Below are 8,077 nucleotides of genomic sequence, written 5' to 3'. Positions count from 1 at the left end.
TATGTTGTTCAACACGATCCCCTCCGAGGCCAACGATGCTGGAGTGCCTGGATCCCACTGGTGTAGAAGGCTTCCTCCTGGTGGTGTAAAAAGTCCCCCTCTGCAGAAATGACGTCAACATCATTTGCATATGCTTACTAGTTTGAGAATACCAGTCACCTTGTTGCCTGCGGAATACACTGCCCGGTTGTATTTGGTTCAAATTCCTATAAGCATGGGGAGTATTGTAGCAGTAGTAGTAGTGATGATGGCGGTGGTGATAGTAGTAGTAGTAGTAGTGATGATGGCGGTGGTGATAGTAGTAGTAGTAGTAGTGATGATGGCGGTGGTGATAGTAGTAATAGTAGTAGTAGTAGTAGTAGTAGTAGTAGTAGTAATAGCAGCTGCAGTAGTAGTAGTAGTAGTAGTAGTAGCACTTGTAGTGTTAGTGATGAGGGTGGTGGTGGTAGTGAGAGTAGTAGTAGTAGAAGTAGTAGTAGTAGCACTAGTAGTAGTGATAGTGATGAGGGTAGTGGTGGTAGTGAGAGTAGTAGTAGTAGTAGTAGTAGTAGTAGTAGTAGTAGTAGCACTACTAGTAGTAATAGTGATGATGGCGGTGGCGGTGGCGGCGGCGATGGTGATGATGATGACGATGGTGATAGAAGTAGTAGTAGTAGTAGTAGTAGTAGTAGTCGTGCAGCGTCCATCTTCAGTATGTACAACATCGCAAGTATGGCAGTGATCAATCACCATGTGGAACATACTATCTCAACTTCATAGACACTCTTTAGACCAAATGCTTTGCACTCACCACAAAATAGTATTACGAACTCGAATTACCGTTCGATTTTGTATAGATATAAATAAATATGTGACAGAAATGATTACAACAAAACATCAGCAAGAAAAATTCGAAAGCATATTATGTTCATGATTTTTCGTACAGTTACCTCCATTTAAATAAATTGCAAGTGCTTCCGTGGCATCTGATTGGCTAACCAACCAACATTTCCATAAACCGAAAAAAAAGTAGGCCACGTCACTCAGAAACTACTGTTTCTTGATTAGCTAATAATAGAATGGGCGGGGACTTTAAAAGTCCAGTTTCCACCCTTGCCGAACTGGGCTGGAATTCCATGGCTCGATCATAGCGCCACCAGTGGTAATTAAGAGTTATGTCCCTTCTATGCCTACCACTACAAGCTCTTTCCCAGCGCGTGACACCTTCGTTACACTCTCGGTCCGCGAAAGGACTATCGCTGTGAGGAGCTTGCCTACTACTACTATAATGATAAAAACGGCATTCACCAATACTCAGTCACTCTACTAGCCCCATGAATGAAAGTGCTGACGATCAGCACCAAACAAGTCGAGTCCCTCCAGCGATCAATGGCGAGGATAAATTCGCCATCTGTCCTCAGGGTCTGCTTGTCTCTGATACCCCGGCAATGTACAGTCTATTGCTGCACCATCGGCAGACAGCTGTGTAAAGCAGCGATAACTGTTAGCGTAATACTAACCTACATAGCGTTAAGGGCCATCACATTGCGAGGGCCATCTCATTCGGGCTGAGTTGATCAAACCTTAAATACAACCCTGCATGTGTACGGCAGTTCCTTTAAGCCCTGAATGTACCACTGCATCATTCGGTAGAGACTGCGTATGCGAGTATGTGGACTGCGAGTATACGGCAGTTATGTATAAACGTGCATTTGAAATTGACAGATTTGGTTGCTTATTTCATGTTTATATCATAAACGTGGTGTATCGAACAAGTACCGCAGAATGTTTGTGAAATAGACAAGGCATGTGACTATACTAAGCCTACACGACCGCGTTTAGTCTCTGAAATGAACATATCGTACACAAAAAACAGTTGTTCAGTTATCTTAAATGTAAATATAATACAGGGGAGCCCAGTGACTCACTTCATTTCCTGATACTGCAGTGATCTAGACTTGCCAATCATTATAGACTTGCATTGGCTGTATTTGATATATATTTGTATCAGGGTCTGTAAGACAGACTAACCCGCGTTGGTTGTTCGCTGCTTTGAACAGTATTCGCGTTGTACGATAGTGTGTCTAATTTGGAAGGATGGCCCCTCAGAGCTCCAGGAAAGTTTTGGCGCCATTGATTATTTACATGTTATCATTAACATTGGGTACTGATAGTTTTCTTTGGGTATTCCTTGGGTATTCCTTAGGTATTCCGTGGGTACAGTCAATTGGGTATGCTAACCATTGAGTAGACATTTGTTTAAATTAATCTGCTTGAAATGCTGTTTCAAGTGACTCGAATTTGTTCGTATGCTGCCCCAAGTGTGTAATATGTGACATAAACCCACAGCAGCGAGTGGGTACAGTTTTACGCCGCTTTAAGCAATATTCCAGCAATATCACGGCGGGGACGCCAGAAACTTGAACACAGTGCAGAAACCATCTATAACTCGTAGGTTGCAATGGAGCGACTGTTTCACGAACTGTGCACGCACTGTAACAAAACCACAAGGCACAGTACAATGTATACTCCAATAGTTTTTGTTTTGAGAGACAGATCTAATCAAGACCATGTATTGCTGGCGTGTGCCGTGACTTATTGTTGTCCCATTGTGGTGTATCTAGAGTGAGTGAGTGAGTGAGTTGGGTTTAACGCCGCTTTTAACAGTATTCCAGTTATATCAGTGTCAGCTTAATGTGGGAGGAAAGCCCGAAGTGATGCAGGTCTCAGGCGTTTACCACTTTGGTGAAACCCACAGGCACGGGTATGGTGCTGACAAACCTAGAAACATAATCGGGATTCGAACCCATAATCATAGGTTTCTGGCGTGTCCTAGGGACGTAACTCTGCACTGCGAATCGCGGCGCCTTAGACGACTGGGCCACCCGTGCCCCCGGTGTATCTAGACCACATATTGCTTAGTATGAATCAATGAGTGTCTTTAATATACAATGTTAACGCCAGAGAATAATCAGTTTCGATTATCCATCCAAACGGATTCCATTGGGCGTTAGAGGCAAAATATCAGTGTAAATTATATGAATGGATCACTGAAAATCGTGTTCGCGAAAAGGTGTTCTGCGCTAAACGTAGCATCCTCCACACACAATTTGCATGAAAAACTACGTAAAGTTCATTATGCACTAGGGACAAGACATGATAAGATCCGTTATTGGCCAGGCAGTTTAATAAATGTCGAACACATTAAAAAATCGTTATAAGATATGTTCCAAATTAGACTTTCAACATTTTACAATGCATACGGAGAATATTTAAGTCGAGACAAGCGGAGCAAAAATATTAGACCACAGAGTAAATATTATATTAAGGAGTTTGCCGGAACTATAGGGGGTATTGTTTCAAACGATGTGACGAGTTGAGGCGTTTTTATACAGGAAGCATGTTTGGCTTCGTCGTCTCAGGCGTCGCTCTTCGCAGTACGGAGTTAGGCTACCTAGAAACCAAAGCTCGTGTGTTCGAATCCCAGATTCGACCGGATTATATTTTTTGGTTTGTCATCACCTATCAGGTATCTGGCAGGTGTTTCCAAACTGCTAAACGTCAAAGACCTGGGTCTACCTCCCACATCAAGCTGCCACGCCGCGATATAACTGTTCTGTTCAAAGCTGCGTTAAACCAAACGCACCCACTCGAGTTTTAATTTGAGCAGACTGCTTTTATAGCAACAAACTATTGCTGGTTTTGAAGCTTAACTACAGCACATGCTACCTAAACGCGTGTCTAGACATAATTTCGCCCCAAATCGTGCCCATGTCTGTTACGTCTGTTTAAATGTTTGTCTGCCTTCAATCCGAATCCAAGTGTGTCGGCGATGAGGCCCCGCATCATATCCGTGCTAACATGAAATAAAATGGTCGTTTAATTAAGTATGAGTTATTACTACTCTATTACCACAGTAACGATTAATCATAATAGGTTATTAATCAGCCAGATACAGGATGAAATATACCCTTGATTAATGAGGCACTTACCGCTCAACGACACGGTATTACCCCACAAGGCCGAATGTACCGTTATCACGCTGTACCAGATGGTCGCGACATGTATATAACTGCAATGTACACGCTTTCTGGTGAAATGCGCAAGCTAGACGAATCACGTATTTACATGACTCAGTCTTGCTGTGTCACTGGAACAGTTCAGGGGATGTAATAAGCCTTCTTATATTATCCAGTGCATTTACGTCAATCTATTTCTCCCATTTCTGGTGATATTGCTGGAATATTGCCAAAAGCGGCGTAAAACCATACTCACTCACTCACTCAATTTATTTCTAGAATTTATACAAACTGTAATCGAGGATGTTTATTAATACACAAATCAGGATCTGTTGAATGACAGTTATTTTTTATGAGTGATAAAACATATCTTTCCGAACAGTTGGACCACCTCAGTGGTCTAGTGGATAAGCGTCTGCCCTGGAAGCGGAAGGTCGGTGGTTCGATCTCCGGCAGCGCCATACCAAAAGACGTAAATAGATGGAACTTGTTATAACACACTAAGCATTGTAGACTGAAACTGAGTGAGTGAGTGAAAACGTTCGGGTTTAGGCGGCTTTGAAAAGTTTTCCAGTTATATCACGGCGTGTCAGTTTGGTGTTGGAGGAAAGCCCGAAGTGATGCAGGTCTTAGACGTTTATCATTTCGGTGAAATCCACGAGCACGGGTATGGTGCTGACAGACCTAGAAACATGATCCGGTCGAACCCTGACCATAGGATCCTGGCCCGCCTAAGGGACGCAAGTCTGAACATCGATGGTACTAATTGGGGCAGTACCCGTGCCTCCAACATTATGTACCCTACCAACAATGACCAAAGCAACCTCCTGGAATACAGTAAACTACGGTTATAACGAACACGCTTATAACGAACTGACAGATATAACGAACTATTGTTTTGGTCCTGTCTATTTGCTGTATATATTACGTACCTTTGCTTATAACGAACTACGGTTATAACGAATTAAAATTCGTGGACCCTTTGAGTTCGTTTTAACCGTAGTTTACTGTACTGTGAAGGTGTTTAGATTCTACTCATAAACCATAATTTACACGTATTTAGAGGCCAAAACATGTTTATATGATCAATATGTTTAAGATTGTGTTCAAAATAAACATGGCTAGCATGTGGGGTAGGCTAACATTTAGTCTATGAAATCTTATATTACACAATATCCTTCTTGACTCTAGAAAAAAATAACACAAATTTCCCTATGTTGATTTCATACTAACATTTAGTCTATGAAATCTTACGTTACACAATATCCTTCTTGACTCTAGAAACAAAAATAACAAAAATTTCCCTATGTTGATTTCATACTAACATTTAGTCTATGAAATCTAATATTACACAATATCCTTCTTGACTAGATGAAATTTAAAATTTTCCCTACGCTGATTTCATGTGGAATAGAGCTAGCTAGAGCTGGCGAGACTTGCTTTTGTGTGAGTTTCTAGATTGTTGTTTTTTTTATAAAATAAATATATTCCACAGTCATGATGCAGGACTACATGTAGGGTAGCCAAGTGGTTCAAGCGTTAGCCCGTCACGCCGAAGATCCAAGCTCGATTCTCACATGGGTATAATGATCTATTATATATGAAGCTCTTTCAAGATGTCCCAAACGTTTTTACTGGAATATTAAAAGAAAACGACATCAAAGTTAACATACACACATATACCAGTATTATTTAGGTAATACAGTTGCATTATGCAACAAAAAACAGAATGCACATGTGCGACCCCCGAGTATGGTGGCCAAGGGGGGATATTGCTATACCGCGAGAAAGCGATGTCCCCTCTCGGCTACCATACCCGAGAACCGTCCGTCTGCTGAAACTCCAGCCTGTCTCCAGACACAACACCGCTTGCAATGAACATACTGCACGCGCTATTACTGCGTAACGAGTTTCCTGTCTACCTTCCGGTAACATGGATGTTTTTTTGCCAGTGAAATGTGCGTCAATGGCTCACAGAAACTACAAATGTTTGCTTGGGGAGACATTGATACAGATCTTTTGCGAGTTGCTTGCAGCAATTACCGATGACAGAAAACACCGTTGGTTGATGTAACGGCGAAATTCGACGGACAAGCCATTTCTTCAAACGGACGAAATCGGATGATTTAGGTTTCGTCTCCTGCAGTTGCAATCACAGTTTGTAAAGCGGTGGTAAATTTGGATTACTTGTAAAACAGGCCCGATTTCACAAAGCTATCTCAACGACAAGAGAAGTGTCCAATGCTTTCACATACACTTACAATGGCCTTAGCGCTTTGTGAAACAGTGAGTATGGTTTTACGCCGCTTTTAGCAATATTCCAGCAATATCACGGCGGGGGACACCAGAAATAGGCTTCACACAATGTACCCATGTCGGGATTCGAACCCGGGTCTTCGGCGTGACGAGCGAACGCTTTAACAACTAGGCTACCCGATCGCCCTTGTGAAACAGGGTCCTGTAGCTGGTAGTTTCTTTTGTTCGTTTGTTTTGTTTGTTGTGTAACATCGCACTTAGCAATATTCCAGCTATATCAAAGGTGTCTGTAAACAATCGAGTCTTCGCCAGACTGGACTGGATAATCGAGTCTCAAGCCAGTGACTGACATCACGAGCATTGTTCTAAGTACTTGGGAGATCAGCGAGACTGACCACTATTATGTGGTGTTTCGCTTTATTTAACCACTTAAGGAACAAGCATCAATCTTATTAAACACTACAATGTATTATTTATATACCCGCCGTGAAGGGCTGCTGGAGTAGTCCCAGAAAGGCGGAACACTGGGTTGAAGTTTAACAAGCCTTGTGAGGGAAGTCATCATCAAAACGATTCTACTGAAACAGCAGGCGATTATTTGGGTTATTCTATGGAGAGCGAGGGAAGCGGGATTAACGTCGGTTTGGACACTATTCCAGTTATATCACCATGTGTCAGCTTAATGTCGGAGGAGAACCCGAAGTGATGCAGGTCTCAGACGTTTATCACTTTGGTGAAACCCACGAGCAGGGTATGGTGCTGACAAACATGGAAACATGATTAGGGCGAACGGTAGGACCAAGGGACGCAACTCTTTACTGAAGCGTTACACCACTTGGCCATCCCTGGCCCCTTTCCAAGAAATAATAATTTTATTTTTAAAAACGATATTATTGTCAATATTCTACGTTGCATTTACAAGCTTCACCATACCATACCACGCCACGCCACGACAAAACAACACACCACACCTAACCACACCACAACACACCACACCTAGCCACACCACACCACACGACACCACACCACACCACACAATACCTTCACCACACCACACAACATCACACCACACACCACACCATACCTTCACCACACCACACCACACAACACCACACAACACCACACAACACACACCACACCACACCACACCACACCTCATCATACCTTCACCACACCACACCACACCACACCACACCACACCACACCACACACCACACCATACCTGCACCACACCACACAACACAACACAACACCACACCACACCACACCACACCACACCACACCACACACCACACCATACCTGCACCACACCACACCACACCACACACCACACCATACATTCACCACACCACACCACACACGCCACGCCACGCCAAGCCAGGCCAGGCCACGCCACGCCACGCCACACCAGACCACGCCACGCCACGCCACGCCACGCCACGCCACGCCACGCCACGCCACACCACACCACAACACACCACACCTAGCCACACAACACCACACCACACCACACCACACCACACCACACAATACCTTCACCACACCACACAACATCACACCACACACCACACCATACCTTCACCACACCACACCACACAACACCACACAACACCACACAACACACACCACGCCACACCACACCACACCTCATCATACCTTCACCACACCACACCACACCACACCACACCACACACCACACCATACCTACACCACACCACACCACACAACACCACACCACACCACACCACACCACACCACACCACACCACACCACACCACACCACACCACACCACACCACACACCACACCACACCATACCTTCAC

Source organism: Haliotis rufescens, unplaced genomic scaffold (assembly GCF_023055435.1).
Source record: "Haliotis rufescens isolate VD_foot unplaced genomic scaffold, xgHalRufe1.0.p SCAF_17, whole genome shotgun sequence".
Classification (NCBI taxonomy): domain Eukaryota; kingdom Metazoa; phylum Mollusca; class Gastropoda; order Lepetellida; family Haliotidae; genus Haliotis; species Haliotis rufescens.
This window is presented reverse-complemented; position numbering follows the sequence as displayed.